General features: G+C 33.2%; 1 non-coding gene across 1 annotated transcript; it reads left to right on the top strand.

Annotated features, from left to right (window-relative positions):
* The first annotated feature begins 410 nt into the window (after positions 1-410).
* LOC139895266 (small nucleolar RNA R71) lies at positions 411-517 on the top strand. Its single transcript, XR_011775725.1, has one exon. It is a non-coding gene; the product is annotated as a small nucleolar RNA R71 (small nucleolar RNA).
* Positions 518-24,894: the final 24,377 nt, after the last annotated feature.

Here is a 24,894-nt window from a genome sequence, read left to right as displayed (position 1 = left end):
GATAATTATTTCCAGGCCTTTGGTTTATGTATGAAATATTCTCTCTTTGTTCCATTGTTAGTTCAATACTGATACAATCTTTTGTCAAATGTGGTCCTCCACACTACTCACAACTAATTCGTATTGAGTGAATATCCTTAGTCATCTTTTCCATTCGTCTCTCGACAGCATCTATCTTTGCTGAAATGGAATCTAAGTCATGGCTAGAATCGGCTCTAGCTGCTTTAGATGATCTAACGATATCTTTTTCTTGGTGCCACTCATGTGAGTGGGAAGCAGTGTTATCAATAATTTTATAAGCATCAGTTTCGGTTTTCTTAATAATAGAACCACCAGCTGCTATATCGATGTCTTTCCTTGTAGTGATGTCGCATCCTTGGTAGAATATTTGTACTATTTGACAAGTGTCTAAACCATGTTGCGGACATCCTCTTAATAACTTTTCAAATCTTGTCCATGCCTCATATAGAGTTTCGTTTGGTTTCTGTGTGAACGTAACAATTTCTCCTTGAAGTCTTACGGCTTTAGATGCCGGAAAGAATTGTTTAAGAAATTTTTTAACTAAAACGTCCCATGTATCAATCGCCCCTTCAGGTAATGATTCCAACCAATCTTTGGATTCTCCCTTTAAAGTCCAGGGAAATAACATGAGATATATCTGTTCATCCTCAACTTCTCTTATTTTAAATAGTGTGCAGATCCTATTAAAGGTACGAAGATGTTCATTTGGATCTTCCTTCGACGCACCACTAAATTGGCATTGATTAGTCACCATATGTAGAATTTGTCCTTTGATTTCCTAATCTGGTGCATTAATGTCAGGATGAGTAATTGCATGACCTTGGCCAGTGCATTTAGCTAGCATCCGGTCTTCCATACTTAGAGGTTCCAGATTCTCCATTATTGAATTTGTTGAATCTGAATCACTGGAGGATTCTGATTTAATGGTTCATTCCTCAACAATCTCTGTTTGAATGATTGGTGGTTCCGGAGGAAAAATTAATGGTTCAGGATCTATAAATCGTCCCTGAATATTCTCCGGATTCTCAATTGTGAGATCGGGTTCAGAAAATGGATTATCGGAAATTTGAATTGGAGTACTTGGTCGACTGGATGACGATTCTAAAGAAAAATCAACGGCGGTAATATTAGCTAGATGTCTTGATCGAGTTACAGGTGGTGAACGTACAAAAGGTGGTGAACGTCTTGCTCGGTGCATTCACTGAATATCCTATTAGTTTTTAAAAGGAAAGAAAAATTATATAAGTTATCCAATTAATAGACTTTTCTGATTTTGCCCACGTTTCGAATAGCCAAAAGATGCAGCAGAGGGGCAGGATTCGTTTGGTCTCAATATAATTGAGTACTGTTTGGCTCCAATAACCCGATCCACGTACAAATCCAACTATTACTACGAACAAGAAAATTTTGATGTCTATCAATTTAACCACTTAAAATAAATTTTCATAATTTTAAGAAATTTAGAGAAGAAATAGAGAAAATTCTAAGTCCTAAAAACTAGAATGGCGAGAAATGAGAAAGAAAAAGAGCGCGTCGAAAAAGGTCGAAAAAGAAAAGGGTTGAAAAATAAAAGGCGTCGAAAAATAAGAAAGAAAAAGTGTGACTTATAAAACTTTAAAACACTCGACTAACCCAACCTTATTATTATCACTAACTTAAAATTAAAATTGCAAATTGAGATTATTAATTGGAGTGATAATTGATACATAGGTAAAAGGCGTCGAAAAATAAAAATAAGAAAGTAGCGCGTTAAAACTTAAAAAGGAACTAAAAACTAAGAATTAAAAGTTGCGTCTAAAAATATTAAAGCTTAAAAGAAAAACTATATCCCAAATGGCAATATCTTAAAAAGGCACTAAAATATAAAAATGGCGTCGCAAAATTCTAAAGCACCTAAATCTTAGTCTAAAGAGAAAGCACTTAAGGGATTTTACGGCAAAGCCTAAAAATCTAGAAATAAAAATAACTAAGGCAAAAACTATGACTTAGAACTAAAAAAAGAGCGAAAAATACAAATATTACGCTAAAACAATTAAAAAGGTACAAAATATAAAAATATACTAAAAATTGTAAAAATTATAATTTTTATAAAAATATTATTTTTATATTATTTATTTTATAAAACTATTAATTTTAAAATTTAATTAAACTAATTAAACTAAATATATAAAATAATTAAAACTAAACTAAATTAATTAATTAACAAAACCGAATTAGGGTTTTTAAATAAATAATAATAATAATTACACGTAATTAATGCAGAATTAAGGCTTCTGCTCGTGTCAGGGTGGCTCCGCGAGTTGCGGTGCCACGTACCATAAAACCCCGCGAGTCGCGGAGGTTAAAATTTTAAATGCACAAATATCGTTCGACAGGTTCTGTAGTTTTGTTTAAATTATATTTTATATATTTTTCTGTTTTTAATAATTATATAAAATATAATAAATAAAAACTTATATTTTAAAAACTAAAATAAAAAAATAGAAATACTTTATAATTTTATAAATAAAAATCTTAAAAATAGATATATATATATATATATATATATATATATATATATATATATATATATATATATATATATATATATATTTTTCTTTTTCGGTTTTAAAATTTTTATATTTTTTTAATATTTAAAATGTATTTTTACAAAAACTAAATAAAACTTAATAAAAATTCTCTTTTTTTTTATGTGTGTGGCGTTTCGCTTCGTCGTTCCCCGGCAGCGGCGCCAAAAAATACTTGATGTGCGCAGAGGTGTATATGAAATAGCTTTATTTTTACAACTAAATACTATTAAATACGATACAATTTTACACAAGATATTTATTTATTTATAGAATGGATATACTTAAACCTTGCTACAACACTTATAGGCAGTGTACCTAATCGTACAGTAGTGTAGTTTTTAGTAAGTCCGGTTCGTTCCACAGGGAATCTTTTAAACAAAGCTTAACGCTATATTAGTTTAAATTTATAAAAATACAAATATATATATATAAGTAATATTATTATTATAAAGGGGAGTTTTTACTGTTTAATGACCGGTTTATCGATTTTAAAAACTTTAGTCGCAGTTAAAACCTAATGTAAAATATTAAAAATAAATATAACTTAATTTAAAGCGTAAATTAAATAACGATAATGAAATTGCGATAAATAAAAGTGTGATAAAATAAAATTGTGATAATTAAAAAGTACGATAATTAAAAGTGCAATTAAATACAATAACAATAAATAAAAGTGCGATAATTAGAAGTGCAATTAAATATAAAATAAAAGAAATTAAATATGAAATAAATTAATTATGCTTATTTAAACTTCCGTAATCATGATGTTTGACGTGTTGATTTTAGTTTTATGCCCATGGGTTAATTGTCCTTTGTCCTGGATTATTTAATATGTCCGTCTGATTTTTGTCCATAACAGTCCATCAGTCATAAATATAAAGTGCGAGTATCCTCGTCAAATTATCCTTATACCCGAAGTCAAATATTCCAATTAATTGGGGACTTAAACTGTAACAAGGTTTTATTACTTTGTTTAATAATTACACCAGGTTATCGACTGCGTGTAACCCAAGGTTTTAATACTTTGTTATCAATTATGCCAAGTGTCCTTGTACATAATTTCACCCCTGTTTTAATAATTCTAGTGACTATTAATCCATTCCCGTGTCCGGTTAAATGAACGATTATTCGTACATATAAATACCCCGCCCATCGTGTCCGATCGAGTGTATATGGTTATTTATAGGGACGTCCAATTGTAAATCTTTATATTAAAATTAACAAACTAACATTTAGTTAAACAAATATAAAGCCCATTAATAGCCCATAGTCTAATTTCTACAAGTGTCGTTCTTTTGTCCAAACCCCAATTATGGTACAAAGCCCAATTACCTAATTTTAGTAATTAGCCCAACATCATGATTACTTCGGTATTAAATAAGCATAATAATAACTTAGCTACGAGACATTAATGTAAAAAGGTTGAACATAACTTACAATGATTAAAAATAGCGTAGTGTAACACGGACAGAATTTCGACTTACACCCTTACAACATTCGCTAACATAACCTTATTATTATTAATTAAAATTAAAATTAAAATATAAATTATATATATATATTTATGTATATAGAGAGAGATGATATATGGATATATAAAACTCGTCGAATGCGTTGGCTTTTATAGGCAGTTTCAGAATTTGGGGCTCCGCGAGTCGCGGCCCCTTTGCTCTTAGAACTCCGCGAGTCACGGAGAGATCGGATCCAGCTCACACCTTTTGGATCTTTGTTTGCCGACGGATTTTAATAATATAAATATATAATTTATATAATTAATTATATATTATATTATATTTATATACATAATTAGTTTGTAACTTTCGGTCCGTTGCGTCGAGCGTTGAGAGTTGACTCTGGTCCCGGTTCCGGATTTTTGAACGTCCTTGCGTACAATTTAATATCTTGTACTTTGCGTTTTGAATCTTCTACTTTTGTAATTTCGAGACGTTTCTTATCAATAATTGGAACCTCTTTGATTGTATTTTGTACTTTTGAGCTTTTTGGTCGTATGCGTCTTCAATTCGTCGAATCTGTCTTTTGTCTTCACCTTTTATTATTTAAACGAATATCACTTGTAAATAGAACAATTCCAACTAAAAGCTTGTCTTTCTTGAGGAATAATGCTATGAAATATATGTTCGTTTTTAGCATTATCATTCACCTACACGCTAAGGCACTAACCAAGTTCTCATTCTGACCCGTTCACCTACAAGTCTCGCAACAAATAAGCATACACAAAAAGTCTAAGTCTAGGCGCCTATCTCAAGTCACCTAAATCCCTTAGACCATGCTCTAATACCACTTGTAACGATCCAACCCGTTATCCAACCAAAAATACGCCTAATTTTTTTTTTTTGGAACAGTGCATCTGGACGGCGTCCAGCTATCTGGACGGCGTCCAGTTCTGAAGGACTGGACGGCGTCCAAACTTTTTGGACGGCGTCCAAATGAACTAAAAGATTCTGATCTGCTTTACAATTTTACGCGAGCGTAAAACCCGCTTCCCGACACATTCACACGAAAATACTTTCACAATATGTTATAATAATTAAAACTAAGAGTTTTCCACAATAAAACCGAGTTTTACGACACCGGGCCCACATCGGCCGTTTTACGACTTTCTTACAAAATTACGAGTTTTAGACCATATAAATTTTAACACAAAAGCGAAGACCGAGCATGGTGATTGGGGATACGCTACCCAATCCTAATCAAATCCAAAAGCACGTCTTCTAAGCAACTACGCAAGTCCCCTAGTTCCCACGCTTACCCGAGCCACCGCATCCATGCATATCTATAAAAATGTAAACAACGAGAGGGTAAGCTAACGCTTAGTGAGTGAGAATATACTACATACATATATATGCATAAAATGAACACGCCACACGAATAATCAAATAACACATACCGGAGCATCCACATATAAGGCAAACTAAGTATACCGTTCAACCGCTATATAACAAGCTAATAATCAACAAACAAGTTCACTAATGACGCTATGAACGACTCCCACAAGCTACACCCGGAGGGCTAGCTACATCACAACAATACGACGATATATGTATAACAATAAAGCGTAAAACACCCAAGGTTAACCCCGTAACCCAAATACCAAATGAAGATTGGCCGAACTACACGAGCCTTAGTAAATCTGCATCCACACGAGACTACTATCTTCAATATCACAACTACATCGAGGTTGGCCGAACTCCACGAGCCTTAGTGAATCCGCAACCACACGAGATCACTACCTCAATAAGATGACTGAACTACACGAGTCATCATGAATCTGAACTACACGTGATCCACTTCTCCAATATCCAAACCCACGGTCACGGGATTATGAAATCCACCACATCGGGGTTATCCAATTCACAACTCAATATCAACCCTTCGCCATTGGGGTTATATAATCTACATCACAAACACGTGTGATAACGTACACACAAAATGTGCACCTCGCCAAAGGTGGTCAACCAAAATGCACAACCGTGCCAATTGGACCCATACATAAGTCCATCAAATCCACCTATATGTGAAGTAAGCTCTATAACCGAGAATCACTTCACCCAACCCGCACCCATCCTACACATACATATGCACATTGGATATTAACACTCACCTTGTCGCCTTGATGAATGCAACCGAATAATCCGCAACGCGCCAATGGAAAGTACATATTCCATTATCACAATATAAATAACACACTTAGAGTGGATTTACAAACCAACTCAAATCGACACTTAGTACAATTTCGACCCGTTGCACTTCCAAGCACCAAATCGCGTCCAAACTAACCAATAATCACTAACACAAGTGAGAATGGTCCTAATACACTAATTAAATTCGAACACAAGTGTTAAACACTCGTCTTGCCCAAATCGACACCAAACCCTAATTTTGACCCATTTAAAAATTAGTCAACCAAATACTCCCAAAAGGGTTCCAACACTTCCATAATCAATAAACCTAGTGATTAAACCCAATATCAAGGCCTAGACATGGCCAAAACGTCAACCAACCTAAAACCCGCCAAGTGACAAGAATAACTAGTCACCATAAACCCACTTCATCATCTAAAAGGATTTCACAACTAATCAAGCTCAAACCCTAACATTGAACCTCAAATCAAACAAATGAAATTCAGAGTTTGAACTTACCAATACTACCACAACGTAGCCAAGAACGAGATGAACAACTTTAGAACCCGAGCTTTGGTGAGAATTCGACTCCTTCTTCTCCAAATCAAGCTCTCTCTCTCTCTCTCTCTCTCTCTCTAAACTCTTACTCTCTCTCTAGATATGGTTGAGAGTGTCTGTGTTGGTGAAGATAAGGTTGAATGAGCTCAACCTTGCCCATTTGTGGCTTAAAACCGGCCATCAAGTGAAAAGACCAACATACTCCTTTCAAAATCTAAAAACTACACAGCTGGCCCGTCAGACCATTTGTACGGCGTCCCAATTCTTGGTCGGCGTCCCACTCTTCACTACTGGACGGCATCCCCCAAATTGGACGGCATCCCATATAACTGAAAAGGAAACAGGGTCTTACATAAGAGCTAATCATTGGAGTGTATATACCAATAGTAAATACATTTATAAGCTTTGTATTGTACGAGTACGAATACGGGTGTATATGAGTAGAATTGTTGACGAAAATGAATGAGAATGCAATTGTAAGCATTTTTATTAAGTAGAAGTACTTTGATATGTGTCTTGAAGTCTTTAAAAAGTGTACTAATACATCTTAATATACTACATGTATATACATTTTAACTGAGTCGTTAAGTCATCGTTAGTCGTTACATGTAAGTGTTGTTTTGAAACCTTTAAGTTAACGATCTCATTTAATGTTGTTAACTCGTTGTTTATTATATCTAATGAGATGTTAAATTATTACATTATCATGATATTATGAGGTATGAGTATATCTTAATATGATATATATACATTAAAATGTCGTTACAACGATAATCGTTACAAATATGTCTTGTTTCGCAATTCTTAAGTTAGTAGCCTTGTTTTACATATGTAGTTCATTGTTAACATACTTAATGATATATATAATTATCATCTTATCATTTTAAATATAGTATAACAATATCTTAGTATGATACATATGTATTTAGTATGACGTTGTTATAACGATAATCGTTATATATATCGATTCGAGTTTCTTAACTTAGTAGTCTCATTTTATACATATAACTCTTTGTTAATATACTTTGTGAGATATTTACTTTTCATAATATCATGTTATATATATATATATATATATATATATATATATATATATATATATATATATATATATATATATATATATATATATATATATATATATATCATGTCGTTTTTACAAGTTTTAACATTCGTGAATCGCCGGTCAACTTGGGTGGTCAATTGTCTACATGAAACCTATTTCAAATAATCAAGTCTTAACAAGTTTGATTGCTTAACATGTTGGAAATATTTAATTATGTAAATATAGTTTTCATTTAATATATAATCATGGAGAAGTTCGGGTCACTAAAGTACCTACCCGTTAAATAAATTTCGTCCCGAAATTTTAAGCTGTTGAAGGTGTTGACGCATCTTCTGGAAATAGGTGCGGGTATTTCTTCTTCATCTAATCTTCATGCTCCCAGGTGAACTTGGGTCCTTTATAAGCATTCCATCTAACCTTAACAATTGGTATCTTGTTTTGCTTAAGTCTTTTAACCTCACGATCCATTATTTCGACGGGTTCTTCAATGAATTGTAGTTTTTCATTGATCTTGATTTCGTCTAAAGGAATAGTGAGATCTTCTTTGGCTAAGCATTTCTTCAGATTCGAGACATGAAAAGTATTATGTACATTGGCAAGTTGTTGAGGTAATTCAAGTCGATAAGCTACTGGTCCAACACGATCAATAATCTTGAATGGTCCAATGTATCTCGGGTTTAGTTTTCCCCGTTTTCCAAAACGAACAACGCCTTTTCAAGGTGATACTTTAAGCATGACCATATCACCAATTTTAAATTCCAAATCTTTTCTTCTAATGTCCGCGTTGCTCTTTTGCCGATTCTGAGCGGTTTTCAACCGTTGTTGAATTTGGATGATTTTCTCGGTAGTTTCTTGGATTATCTCCGGTCCCGTAATTTGTATATCCTCCACCTCATTCCAGCAAATCGAAGACCTGCACTTTCTACCATAAAGTGCCTCAAATGGTGCCATTTCAATACTTGAGTGGTAACTGTTGTTGTAGAAAAATTCTGCTAACGGTAGATGTCGATCCCAACTGTTTCTAAAATCAATAACACATGCTCGTATCATATCTTCAAAAGTCTGTATCGTCCTTTCACTCTGCCCATCGGTTTGTGAATGATAGGCAGTACTCATGTCTAGACGAGTTCCTAATGCTTGTTGTAATGTCTGCCAGAATCTTGAAATAAATCTCCCATCCCTATCAGAGATAACAGAGACTGGTATTCCATGTCTGGAGACGACTTCTTTCAAGTATAGTCATGCTAACTTCTCCATTTTATCATCTTCTCTCATTGGCAGAAAGTGTGCTGACTTGGTAAGACGATCGACTATTAACCATATAGTATCATAACCACTTGCAGTCCTTGGCAATTTAGTAATGAAATCCATGGTAATGTTTTCCCATTTCCATTCTGGAATTTCAGGTTGTTGAAGTAGACCCGATGGTTTCTGATGTTCAGCTTTTACCTTAGAACACGTCAAACATTCTCCTACTTATTTAGCGATATTGGCTTTCATACCCGGCCACCAAAAGTGTTTCTTGAGATCTTTGTACATCTTTCCCGCTCCGGGATGTATTGAGTATCTAGTTTTATGTGCTTCCTTAAGTACCATTTCTCTCACATCTCCAATCTTTGGTACCCAAATTCTTTCTGCCCTATATCGAGTTTCGTCTTCCCGAATATTAAGATGTTTCTCCGATCCTTTGGGTATTTCCTTCTTTTAAAACTACCTATTGCGCCTCCTTTATTTGAGTAGTAAGGTTAGTACGAATAATTATATTCATAGTTTTTACCCGCATAGGTTCTCTGTCCTTTCTACTCAAAGCGTCGGCTACCACATTCGCCTTCCCCGGGTGGTAACGAATCTCAAAATCGTAATCATTTAACAATTCAATCCACCTACGCTGCCTCATGTTTGGTTGTTTCTGATCAAATATATGTTAGAGACTTTTGTGGTCGGTATATATGATACTTTTGACCCCATATAAGTAGTGCCTCCAAGTTTTTAATGCAAAAACAACAGATGAAATGTCCCGTTCTTATTGATTAAAAACGTTCCATATTAATTGATTTCGTTGCGAGGTTTTGACCTCTATATGAGACGTTTTTCAAAGACTGCATTCATTTTTAAAACAAACCATAAACTTTATTTCATAAATAAAGGTTTAAAAAGCTTTACGTAGATTATCAAATAATGATAATCTAAAATATCCTGTTTACACACGACCATTACATAATGGTTTACAATACAAATATGTTACATCGAAATCAGTTTCTTGAATGCAGTTTTTACACAATATCATACAAATACGGACTCCAAATCTTGTCCTTATTTTAGTATGCAACAGCGGAAGCTCTTAGTATTCACCTGAGAATAAACATGCTTTAAACGTCAACAAAAATGTTGGTGAGTTATAGGTTTAACCTATATATATCAAATCGTAACAATAAACCACAAGATTTCATATTTCAATACACATCCCATACATAGAGATAAAAATCATTCATATGATGAACACCTGGTAACCGACATTAACAAGTTGCTTATATAAGAATATCCCCATCATTCCGGGACACCCTTCGGATATGATATAAATTTCGAAGTACTAAAGCATCCGGTACTTTGGATGGGGTTTGTTAGGCCCAATAGATCTATCTTTAGGATTCGCGTCAATTAGGATGTCTGTTCCCTAATTCTTAGATTACCAGACTTAATAAAAAGAGGCATATTCGATTTCGATAATTCAACCATATAATGTAGTTTCACGTACTTGTGTCTATTTTGTAAATCATTTATAAAACCTGCATGCATTCTCATCCCAAAAATATTAGATTTTAAAAGTGGGACTATAACTCACTTTCACATATTTTTACTTCGCCGGGAAGTAAGACTTGGCCACTGGTTGATTCACGAACCTATAACAATATATACATATATATCAAAGTATGTTCAAAATATATTTACAACACTTTTAATATATTTTGATGTTTTAAGTTTATTAAGTCATCTGTCCTCGTTAGTAACCTATAACTAGTTGTCCACAGTTAGATGTACAGAAATAAATCGATAAATATTATCTTGAATCAATCCACGACCCAGTGTATACATATCTCAGTATTGATCACAACTCAAACTATATATATTTTGGAATCAACCTCAACCCTGTATAGCTAACTCCAACATTCACATATAGAGTGTCTATGGTTGTTCTGAAATATATATAGATGTGTCGACATGATTGGTCGAAACATTGTATACGTGTCTATGGTATCTCAAGATTACATAATATATAATACAAGTTGATTAAGTTATGGTTGGAATAGATTTGTTACCAATTTTCACGTAGCTAAAATGAGAAAAATTATCCAATCTTGTTTTACCCATAACTTCTACATTTTAAATCCGTTTTGAGTGAATCAAATTGCTATGGTTTCATATTGAACTCTATTTTATGAATCTAAACAGAAAAAGTATAGGTTTATAGTCGGAAAAATAAGTTACAAGTCATTTTTGTAAAGGTAGTCATTTCAGTCGAAAGAACGACGTCTAGATGACCATTTTAGAAAACATACTTCCACTTTGAGTTTATCCATAATTTTTGGATATAGTTTCATGTTCATAATAAAAATCATTTTCCCAGAAAAACAACTTTTAAATCAAAATTTATCATAGTTTTTAATTAACTAACCCAAAACAGCCCGCGGTGTTACTACGACGGCGTAAATCCAGTTTTACGGTGTTTTTCGTGTTTCCAGGTTTAAAATCATTAAGTTAGCATATCATATAGATATAGAACATGTGTTTAGTTGATTTTAAAAGTCAATTTAGAAGGATTAACTTTTATTTGCGAACAAGTTTAGAATTAACTAAACTATGTTCTAGTGATTACAAGTTTAAACCTTCGAATAAGATAGCTTTATATGTATGAATCGAAGAATGTTATGAACATCATTAATACCTCAAGTTCCTTGGATAAACCTACTGGAAATGAGAAATAATGGATCTAGCTTCAAAGGATCCTTGGATGGCTTGAAAGTTCTTGAAGCAGAATCATGACACGAAAACAATTTCAAGTAAGATTTCCACTCGAAATAAGATTGTTATAGTTATAGAAATTGAATTAAAGTTTGAATATGATTATTACCTTGTATTAGAAAGATAACCTACTGCAAGTAACAAAGGTTTCTTGATCTTGGATGATTACTTGGAATGGATTTAGAAAACTTGGAAGTAAACTTGCAATCTTGGAAGTATTCTTGATTTTATGAAACTAGAACTTTTGAAATTTATGAAGAACACTTAGAACTTGAAGATAGAACTTGAGAGAGATCAATTAGATGAAGAAAATTGAAGAATGAAAGTGTTTGTAGGTGTTTTTGGTCGTTGGTGTATGGATTAGATATAAAGGATATGTAATTTTGTTTTCATGTAAATAAGTCATGAATGATTACTCATATTTTTATAATTTTATGAGATATTTCATGCTAGTTGCCAAATGATGGTTCCTACATGTGTTAGGTGACTCACATGATCTGCTAAGAACTGATCATTGGAGAGTATATACCAATAGTACATACATCTAAAAGCTGTGTATTGTACGAGTACGAATACGGGTGCATACGAGTAGAATTGTTGATGAAACTGAACGAGGATGTAATTGTAAGCATTTTTGTTAAGTAGAAGTATTTTGATAAGTGTGTTGAAGTCTTTCAAAAGTGTATGAATACATATTAAAACACTACATGTATATACATTTTAACTGAGTCGTTAAGTCATCGTTAGTCGTTACATGTAAATGTTGTTTTGAAACCTTTAGGTTAACGATCTTGTTAAATGTTGTTAACCCATTATTTATTATAACAAATGAGATGTTAAATTGTTATATTATCATGATATTATGATATATAATATATCTTAGTATGATATATATACAGTTAAATGTCGTTACAACGATAATCGTTACATATATGTCTCGTTTCGAAATCATTAAGTTAGTAGTCTTATTTTTACATATGTATTTCATTGTTAATACACTTAATAATATATTTACTTATCATTTAACATAATTAACCAAGCGTATCAATATCTTAATATGATTCATATGTACCTAGTAAGACGTTGTTATAACGATAATCGTTATATATATCGTTTTCGAGTTTCTTAATTTAATAGTCTCATTTTTATGTATATAACTCATTGTTAAAATACCTAATGAGATACATACTTATAATAAAATCATGTTAACTATATATATAACCATGTATATGTCATCGTATAGTTTTTACAAGTTTTAACGTTCGTGAATCACCGGTCAACTTGGGTGGTCAATTGTCTATATGAAACCTATTTCAATTAATCAAGTCTTAACAAGTTTGATTACTTAACATGTTGGAAACACTTAATCATGTAAATAACAATCATTTAATATATATATAAACATGGAAAAGTTCGGGTCACTACAACAGAGCCCAATTCCAAATCGTGAGTCGTTTAATTTTGCTCGTGAATCTTCAATTGTCTGGACGCATAGACAATTACCTTCGTTCGTTGCATTAATACACAACTGAGACCTTTCTTTGAGGCGTCACAATATATCACAAAATCATCATTCCCTTCAGGCAATGACAATATAGGTACCGTAGTTAGCTTTTTCTTCAACAATTGAAACGCTTTCTCCTGCTCATCCTTCCATTCAAATTTCTTCCCTTTATGCATTAATGCAGTCAAGGGTTTTTCTATTTTGGAAAAATCTTGGACGAACCTTCTGTAGTAACCAGCCAGTCCTAAAAATTGGCGTATATGCTTCGGAGTTTTCGGGGTTTCCCAGTTTTTAACAGTTTCAATCTTTGATGGACCCACCTGAATACCTTCCTTGTTTACTACGTGACCGAGGAATTGAACTTCTTTCAACCAAAATGCACACTTTGAAAACTTAGCGTACAATTTTTCTTTCTTCAACAATTCGAGAACTTTTCTCAAATGGTCTCCGTGCTCTTGTTCAATCTTTGAGTAAATAAGTATGTCATCGATGAAAACAATGATAAACTTGTCAAGATATGGTCCACACACTCGGTTCATGAGGTCCATGAACATAGCTGGTGCGTTAGTTATTCCAAACGGCATAACCATAAACTCATAATGACCGTAACGCATTCTGAAAGCAGTCTTCGGAATATCATCCTCCTTCACCCACATTTGATGATACCCAGAACGTAAATCAATCTTCGAATAAACTGACGAGCCTTGTAGTTTATTAAATAAGTCGTCGATTCTCGGTAGTGGGTAACGGTTCTTGATGGTAAGTTTGTTCAACTCTCGGTAGTCGATACACAATCTGAATGTACCATCCTTCTTTTTGACAAACAAAACAGGAGCTCCCCACGGTGATGTACTTGGTCGTATGAAATCACGCTCTAAAAGTTCTTGTAATATGCTTTAGAGTTCCTTCATTTCGCTGGGTTCGAGTCTATATAGAGCATGAGCTATTGGTGCAGCTCCTGGTACAAGATCTATTTGAAATTCAACAGATCGGTGTGGAGGTAGTCCCGGTAATTCTTTCGGAAATACATTGGGAAATTCTTTTGCGACGGGAACATCATTGATGTTCTTTTCTTCGGAATTGACTTTCTCGACGTGTGCTAGAACGGCATAGAAACCTTTTCTTATTAGTTTTTGCGCCTTCAGGTTACTAATAAGATTTAACTTCACGTTACTCTTTTCTCCGTACACCATTAAAGGTTTTCTCTTCTCGCGCATAATGCATATCGCATTTTTTGTAACAAATAATTTCTGCTTTCATCTCTTTCAACCAGTCCATGCCGATTATCATATCAAAACTTCCTAACTCTACTGGTATCAAATCAATTTTAAATGTTTCACTAACCAATTTAATTTCTTGATTCCGACATATTTTATCTGCTGTAATTAATTTACCATTTTCTAATTCGAGTAAAAATTTATTATCCAAAGGCATCAATGGACCACCTAATTTAGCACAAAAATCTCTACTTATATAGCTTCTATCTGCACCCGAATCAAATAAAACGTAAGCAGGTTTTTCATTGATAAGAAACGTACCCGTAACAAGCTCCGGGTTTTCCTGCGCTTCTTCTGCATTAATGTTAAAAACTCTTCCACGGTTTTGCCCATTATTGTTTTCCTGATTGGGGCACATAGTTTTGTAGTGACCCTTCTTCCCGCATCCGAAACAAATAATGTGGGTATTATCTGTTCTTTTAGTCCTTGGTCCGTAAGCTTCACACCTCGTTGCACTATGACCCTTCCTATTACGTTTGGTGCATACTACTTCACGGTATTTACTCGGATGATATCCTTCACACCTATAGCATGGAATTTTCTGATTATTGTTGTCATTGTTGCTATTGAGATTGCTATTGGCATTGTTGTGGTTGTTATTATTGTTGGGACGTTTGGTGAAGTTATTGTTGTTGTTGTATTGGTAACTCTTGTCACTGTTTTCCTCCCACTTTCTCTTGACTTGTTTCGTATTGGCCTCTTCGGCCGCCTGTTCTTTAATCCTTCCCTCAATCTGATTTATGAGTTTGTGAGCCATTCGACTTGCCTTTTGTATGGAGGCGGGCTCGTGTAAACTCACATCTTCTTGAATCCTTTCTGGTAACCCTTTTACAAATGCGTCAATCTTCTCTTCTTCATCTTCGAATGCTCTTGGACACAATAGGCACAACTCTATGAATTTTTTTCGTACATGGTGATGTCGAAACCTTGCGTTCGTAATCCTCTAAGCTCTACCTTGAGCTTATTGACCTCGTTTCTGGGACGGTACTGCTCGTTCATCACGTGCTTGAATGTTGACCACGGTAGTGCGTAAGCAACATCTTGTCCCACCTACTCGAGATAGGTGTTCCACCATGTTAACGCAGTACCTATGAAGGTATGCGTAGCGTATTTTACTTTGTCTTCTTCGGTACATTTACTTATGGCAAACATCGATTCAACCTTTTCGGTCCACCATTTTAATCCGATTGGACCCTCGGTTCCATCGAATTCTAAAGGTTTACAGGCAGTGAATTCTTTGTAGGAGCATCCTACATGATTTCTTATGGAATTAGTTCCACTGCTAGAACTAGAGTTATTGTTGTTATTTTGCACTGCGACTATGTTCGTAGCAAGTAAAACATGGAAGTCTTCCTCACTTATGTTCAAGTTCTGACGAGTCGTCGGTGCCATTTCCTTCAAAAATAGCCAAAAGAATTGAGTTAATCATATAGAATTTAAGAGTAGTCAATAGTATTTCGTAGCATAATATGAACTTATTTATAAAAGCTTTTTCTTCATATTAGCGTTTTATAGTTTTAATTCGGGTAGTACCTACCCGTTAAGTTCATACTTAGTAGCTACTATACAATTCAACTACTACGATTCTATATGAAAAACTAAATACAATAATATTTCGCTTTCAACCTTTTATACAAAATTTTTACAAATTTACAATACCGCTATTTTACATATAGCATAAAGTATAGCACACAATAACTTTGATACAAGGCAGTTGCGAAAACAATTCTAGTTAATACGCAAGTCATTCAGCAAAGGCAATAAAGACACGTAATTCATAAGTTCAGAAACAAGTCATGCATTCGAGTTTTACTAGTATTATTTCTCATCCTTGGTCTTGTGGAAAATAACCGTTGTGACCGTTGGCTAGGCAGCATGTTGTAACGTCGTCAAAAGGACGAAGGTTACATAATGCCCAACAGCCCCGTAACAATCTAAAAACCTTGTTTCTCACCCCAAGTACCGAATCCGTCACTTGTGGGAATGTTTTATTTAGCAGTTGTAATCCGATGTTCTTTTTCTCAATTTGGTGAGAAGCGAACATCACTAACCCGTAAACATAACATGCTTCTCTAAGTTGCATGTTGGAAGCTCTTTCTAAAGAACGAAGTCCTATGTTGGGATGTATGGAGTCAAAATAGGCTCTCAACCCATAGCATAAAATTGCATTTGGGTTCCCCGCATTTAATGCTTTAAAGTAAACACGGCGTAACTTAAAGTCTCCCCAATGTGATATACCCCATCTTTCAAAGGAAAGCCTTATATAAACTGAGGCATGCCTGGAACGTCTTTCAAATGTTTGACAAACTAATTTCGCCATAAATAATTGTGCCGATGAATTCTGACCGACTCTAGACAAGATTTCATCAATCATATCCTCTGGTAGGTCTTCTAAAATATTCGGTTGTCTATCTTTAACGTCCATTGTGTGTTTTTATACTATAAAATAGACGAGGATTAGATTCGTAAAAGATAATTAACAAACAATACAAGCAATTTTTACATATAACATAAAAGTACAAGCACACTTCAATACATATATTACACATCATGGTTACTACTCTTCATTCCGACTCCCTTGTTTCTTCCTCTTCGGACTTGGTTCGTTTCGCTAATTTCCTCGGGATATATGGTGCTCCCCTAATACGAGCCATTGTTTTCACAAATGGTTTAGAAAAACCTGGTGGCTTAGATGTCCCCGGGTTATAGTTAAAACTTAAGAAATACGGGTGTTGACGGTATTTCCCATCGGGATATTTCATGTTAACATAAAGTTCATCGGGGTTGGAATTAGGTTTCTCTATTTTGATACATTTTCCCTTATTGTTTTCTTTTGCTTTTTTAAATTGGGCCGGGGTAATTTCTATAACATCATCGGAATCCTCACCGGGATCCGATTCATCAGAAATTGGTAATTTTCCCAATATTTTGCTTCCTTGGCGGAAACACCATTGACCATTTTTAGCTTTGGTCCATTGGTTGAGGATTTTCTTTTATTTATCTGATTTTCTGTGGTTCCTAATATTTCCTCCTTCGGAACCTCTTCTTCTTCCGGTTCCTCTTCTTCCGGTTCCTCTTCTTCTGGTTCCTCTTCGGGAATTTGTGAATCTTCCCAATATATATTCGACTCTTCATTATTATTAGGTGAGTCGATGGGATTTGTACTAGAGGTAGACATCTATCACACAATATCAAATACGTTAAGAGGTTAATATATCACATAATATTTACATGTTAACAATAGGTAGTTTCCAACAAAAATGTTAAGCAATTGTTTTTAAAGAAAACACGGTCGAAGTCCAGACTCACTAATGCATCCTAACAAACTAGATAAGACACACTAATGCAATTTCTAGTTCTCTAAGACCAACGCTCGGATACCAACTGAAATGTCCCGTTCATATCGATTATAAACATTTCATATTATTTGATTTCGTTGCGAGGTTTTGACCTCTATATGAGACATTTTTCAAAGACTGTATTCGTTTTTTAAACAAACCATAACCTTTATTTATCAATAATGGTTCAAAAACCATAATGTAGATTATCATGTAATGATAATCTAAAAGATAACGTTTTACACACGAACATTACATATTGGTTTACAATAATATTACACATTGATTTAAATATCCGAATGCAGTTTTTAAACAATATATTACAAGCACGATGACTCCGATTCTTGTCCTCAAATTAGCATGCAACAGCGGAAGCTCTTAATAATCACCTGAGAATAAATATGCTTAAAACGTCAATAAAATTGTTCGTGAGTTATATGTTTAACCTATATATTTATCAAATCGTAATAATAGACCACAAGATTTTGGATAATTTATTGTACACGTAACCCGAGTACAAAATAGTACGCATAACCTATGAATTAAAAATCATTCATATGATGAACACCTGGTAACCGACCTTAACAGGATGCATATAGAATATCCCCATCATTCCGGGACTCTCATCGGACATGATAAATCGAAGTACTAAAGCATCCGTAACTCGGATGAGGCTTGTTGGGCCAAATAGATCTATCTTTAGAATTCGCGTCAATTGGTGGCAATTATAATAAACACTAATTCTTAGGCTACCAAGCTAAAAAGGGGCATATTCGGTTCGATAATTCAATATAGAATGTAATTTCGATCACTTGTGTCTATTTTGTAAAACATTTATAAAACTGCATGTATTCTCATCCCAAAAATAATAGATTTTAAAAGTGGGACTATAGCTCACTTTCACAGATTATTACTTCGTCGGAAAATAAGACTTGGCCACGGGTCGATTCACGAACCTATAACAATATATACACATATATTAAAGTATAATCGAAATATATTCACAACATATTTTATTATGTTTTAACGATTTAAGTTTGTTAAGTTAACAGTCCAAGTTAGTAATCCACAATTAGTTGTCCACAGTTAGTAGTACAGAAATAAATCAATATATATTATCTCGAATCAATCTACGGCCTAGTGTATACAAGTCTCAGACTCGATCACAACTCAAAGTATATATATTATTTTGGAATCAACCTCAACTCTGTATAGCTAATTCAAACATTACCGCATATAGAGTGTCTATGGTTGTTCCAAATAATATATATAGATGACGTCGATATGATATGTCAAAACATTGTATACGTGTCTATGGTCTATCAAGGTTACATAATATATGTTAGACTACATGTATAATACAATATAAGTTAGTTAAGTTATGGTTAGTATAGGTTTTTGTAAATTCATCCCGTAGTCAAATTAACCATTTTTAACCGATTTTGTTTTACCCATCATTTCTTCATTTTAAATCCGTTTTGAGTGAATCAAATTGCTATGGTTTCATATTGATCTGAAATTTATGAAAATAAACAGAAAAAGTATAAGTTTATAGTCAGAAATATGAGTTACAAGTCATTTTTGTAAGAGGTAGTCATTTCAGTCGAAAGAACGACGTCTTGATGACCATTTTGAAAAACATACTTCCACTTTGAGTTTAACCATGATTTTTGGATATAGTTTCATATTCATAAGAAAAATCATTTTCCCAGAAGAACAACTTTTAAATTAAAGTTTATCATAGTTTTTAATTATCTAACCCAAAACAGCCCCCGGTTTCACTACGACGGCGTATGTCCGGTTTTACGGTGTTCTTCGTGTTTCCAGGTTTTAAATCATTAAGTTAGCATATCATATAGATATATAACATGTGTTTAGTTGATTTTCTAAGTTAAGTTAGAAGGAATAACTTTGTTTGCGAACAAGTTTAGAATTAACTAAACTATGTTCTAGTGATTACGAGTTTAAATCTTCGAATAAGATAGTTATATGTATATGAATCGAATGATGTTATGAACATCATTACTATCTCAATTTTAGTAGGTAAACCTACTGGAAGTGACAAAAAAATGATCTAGCTTCAAAGGATCTTGGATGGCTTGAAAGTTCTTGAAGTAGAATCATGACACGAAAACAAGTTCAAGTAAGATTATCACTCGAATTAAGATAGTTTATAGTTATAGAAATCGAATCAAAGTTTGAATATGAGTATTACCTTGAATTAAAATGATAACCTACTGTAAATAATAAAGGTTTCTTGATCTTAGATAATTGTTTGAAATGGATTAGAGAGCTTGGAAGTAAGCTTGCAAACTTGGAAGTGTTCTTGATGTGTTCTTGAGTAGTTGTTTTGAAAGTTGATCTAGGTTAGGATTTATGAACTAGATTGAGCTAGATTTTGTTGAAGATGATGAAGAACACTTAGAACAATGAGAGAACACTTTAGAGAGAGTTGTTTGATGCATGAAAGTTGAAATCAAAATGTGTTTGTGGTGTGCCAAGTTCACGTGAATATGGTTCTTAGATATAGGCTCCATTAGTTTGTATTTTTGTTAGATATTTCATGCTAGTTGCCAAATGATAGTTCCCACATGTCTTGGTGACTCACAATGGCTGCTAAGAGCTGATCATTGGAGTGTATATAACAATAGTAAAGACATTTATAAGCTGTGTATTGTACAAGTACGAATACGGGTGTATACGAGTAGAATTATTGATGAAAATGAATGAGAATGCAATTGTAAGAATTTTTGTTAAGTAGAAGTACTTTGATATGTGTCTTGAAGTCTTTCAAAAGTGTACTAATACATCTTAATATACTACATGTATATACATTTTAACTGAGTTGTTAAGTCATCGTTAGTCATTACATGTAAGTGTTGTTTTGAAACCTTTAAGTTAACGATCTCATTTAATGTTGTTAACTCATTGTTTATTATATCTAATGAGATGTTAAATTATTACATTATCATGATATTATGAGGTATGAATATATCTTAATATGATATATATACATTAAAATTTCGTTACAACGATAATCGTTACATATATGTCTCGTTTCGCAATTCTTAAGTTAGTAGCCTTGTTTTACATATGTAGTTCATTGTTAACATACTTAATGATATATATAATTATCATCTTATCATGTTAAATATAGTGTAACAATATCTTAATATGATACATATGTATTTAGTATGACGTTGTTATAACGATAATCGTTATATATATCGATTCGAGTTTCTTAACTTAGTAGTCTCATTTTATACATATAACTCTTTGTTAATATACTTTGTGAGATATTTACGTATCATAATATCATGTTATATATATATATATATATATATATATATATATATATATATATATATATATATATATATATATATATATATATATATATATATATATATATATATATATATATATATATATATATATATATATATATATATATATATATATATATCAAGTCGTTTTTACAAGTTTTAACGTTCGTGAATCGCCGGTCAACTTGGGTGGTCAATTGTCTACATGAAACCTATTTCAAATAATCAAGTCTTAACAAGTTTGATTACTTAACATGTTGGAAACATTTAATCATGTAAATATATTTTTCATTTAATATATAATCATGGAAAAGTTCGGGTCACTACACTAGCAACATCATTAGCATAATAATTATAAAAATAATGAAATGCTAAACATCAACAAGTATAAACCATGGTTAATCAATATCACAAGGGAATGACCTCACGAACAAGTCATCGGTGTTCATAACAACCGTTAGCTCCCAAAAACAGCTATGGTATGCTAACCCCCGAGGTGTTCCAAAACGGCTATGGCATCACCCCTCAAGTGTTCCAAATCGGCTATGGCATCACTTGATCATCGTATGAGTAAGAACCGGCTATTCAGTTAGCGCCCAAAAACGGCTATGGTATGCTAACCCCGAGGTATCCCAATACGTCTATGGTATTCCCCCAAAGTGTTCCAAAACAGCTATGGCATCACTTAATAGCGGCTATTACTCACACCATGTGCACAAAACAGCTATGTGCACAATTAATACGAACAAATAAATCATATACATACATACATAAATATTCCACTCACCTCGAAATGCCCGCACAAGTCAAAAATATAAATCGCCTCCAAACTCAACCGAGAAAGCTTTTACCTATAATACGCATATAGATATACACAAAATCGTCATACATTCTCTACAAGAGAATTCGACTCCAACACCCTTAACCAAGGGTTTATACCTACTTCCACAAACCGTCCATTTAGACACCTAAAGTGGACTTCACCAATTACCACTACGGGTGGTAATTCCGACCCATTCAAACAAGTACAATTTAACCAAAATTATACTTGACACCATTTAACCCAAAATCACTATCCACGATTACTTCCATTCAAAAACGTCATTTAATACTTAACAAAAGCGTTTAACATCCATTTAAACCAAATTTAGGTTTAACTTGCTTAAAGTACCTGCAATCACTAACAACTAGTAATTGTATCTCAAAATCAACATTTGACACCAAAATTCAATAACACTTGACCCATTTCAACACAAAACCCATTTGGACCCAAATTAGGGTTTACACCCAAAAATCAAGTCAACACAACACCAAAATCACTAGTACACAAGTGTTCTAAGGTTTACCCAACACATGCAAGTGTCCAAACTTACAATTTCATCAATCAAAACCCTAAGTCACCAATTTGGGTTTACTTACATGAATCTTACCCAAAACCCCCAAATTTCACAATAAATGGGTTTATAACCCTTGAAATGTTCCGTTCGTATTGATTATAAACGTTCCATATTAATTGATTTCGTTGCGAGGTTTTGACCTCTATATGAGACGTTTTTCAAATACTGCATTCATTTTTAAAACAACCATAACCTTTATTTTATCAATAAAGGTTTCAAAAGCATTACGTAGATTATCAAATAATGATAATCTAAAATATACTGTTTACACACAACCATTATATAATGGTTTACAATAGAAATATATTACATCGACATATGTTTCTTGAATGCAGTTTTTACATAATATCATACAAACATGGACTCCAAATTTTGTCCTTATTTTAGTATGCAACAGCGAAAGCTCTTAATATTCACCTGAGAATAAGCATGCTTTAAACGTCAACAAAAATGTTGGTGAGTTATAGGTTTAACCTATATATATCAAATCGTAACAATAGACCACAAGATTTCATATTTCAATATACATCCCATACATAGAGATAAAAATCGTTTATATGGTGAACAGCTGGTAACCGACATTAACAAGATGCATATATAAGAATATCCCCATCATTCCGGGACACCCTTCGGATATGATATAAATTTCGAAGTACTAAAGCATCCGGTACTTTGGATGGGGTTTGTTAGGACCAATAGATCTATCTTTAGGATTCGCGTCAATTAGGGTGTCTGTTCCCTAATTCTTAGATTACCAGACTTAATAAAAAGGGGCATATTCGATTTCGATAATTCAACCATAGAATGTAGTTTCACGTACTTGTGTCTATTTTGTAAATCATTTATAAAACCTGCATGTATTCTCATCCCAAAAATATTAGATTTTAAAAGTGGGACTATAACTCACTTTCACAGATTTTTACTTCGTCGGGAAGTCAGACTTGGCCACTGGTCGATTCAAGAACCTATAACAAATATGTACATATATATCAAAGTATATTCAAAATATATTTACAACACTTTTAATACATTTTGATGTTTTAAGTTTATTAAGTCAGCTGTCCTCGTTAGTAACCTACAACTAGTTGTCCAACGTTAGATGTACAGAAAAAAATTGATATATATTATCTTGAATCAATCCACGACCCAGTGTATACACGTCTCAGGCTAGATCACAACTCAAAGTATATATATTTTTGGAATCAACCTCAACCCTGTATAGCTAACTCCCACATTACTGCATATAGAGTGTCTATGGTTGTTCCAAATAATATATACACATGGGTCGATATGATATGTCAAAACATTTGCATACATGTCTATGGTATCCCAATATTACATAATATATTAGAATACTTGTATAATACAATATAAGTTAGCTAGGATATGATTAATATAGATTTGTTACCAATTTTCACGTTGCTACAACAAGAAAAATTATCCAATCTTGTTTTACCCATAACTTCTTCATTTTAAATCCGTTTTGATTGAATAAAATTGCTATGGTTTCATATTGAACTCTATTTTATGAATCTAAACAGAAAAAGTATAGGTTTATAGTTGGAAATATAAGTTACAAGTCATTTTTGTAAAGGTAGTCATTTCAGTCGAAAGAACGACGTCTAGATGACCATTTTAGAAAACATACTTCCACTTTGAGTTTAACCATGATTTTTGGATATAGTTTCATGTTCATAAGAAAAATCATTTTCCCAGAAGAACAACTTTTAAATCAAAGTTTATCATAGTTTTTAATTAACTAACCCAAAAACAGCCCGCGGTGTTACTACGACGGCGTATGTCCGGTTTTATAGTGTTCTTCGTGTTTCCAGGTTTTAAATCATTAAGTTAGCATATCATATAGATATAGAACATGTGTTTAGTTGATTTTAAAAGTCAAGTTAGAAGGATTAACTTTTGTTTGTGAACAAGTTTAGAATTAACTAAACTATGTTCTAGTGATTACAAGTTTAAACCTTCGAATAAGATAGCTTTATATGTATGAATCGAATGATGTTATGAACATCATTACTACCTCAAGTTTTCTGGATAAAGCTACTAGAAATGAGAAAAATGGATCTAGCTTCAAAGGATCCTTGGATGGCTTGAAAGTTCTTGAAGCAGAATCATGACACGAAAACAAGTTCAAGTAAGATTTCCACTCAAAATAGGATTG

The sequence above is a fragment of the Rutidosis leptorrhynchoides genome, chromosome 2, assembly GCF_046630445.1.
Source record: "Rutidosis leptorrhynchoides isolate AG116_Rl617_1_P2 chromosome 2, CSIRO_AGI_Rlap_v1, whole genome shotgun sequence".
Lineage (NCBI taxonomy): Eukaryota > Viridiplantae > Streptophyta > Magnoliopsida > Asterales > Asteraceae > Rutidosis > Rutidosis leptorrhynchoides.
The sequence above is the reverse complement of the archived record's forward strand: the minus strand, read 5'-3'. Positions and strand labels throughout refer to the sequence as shown.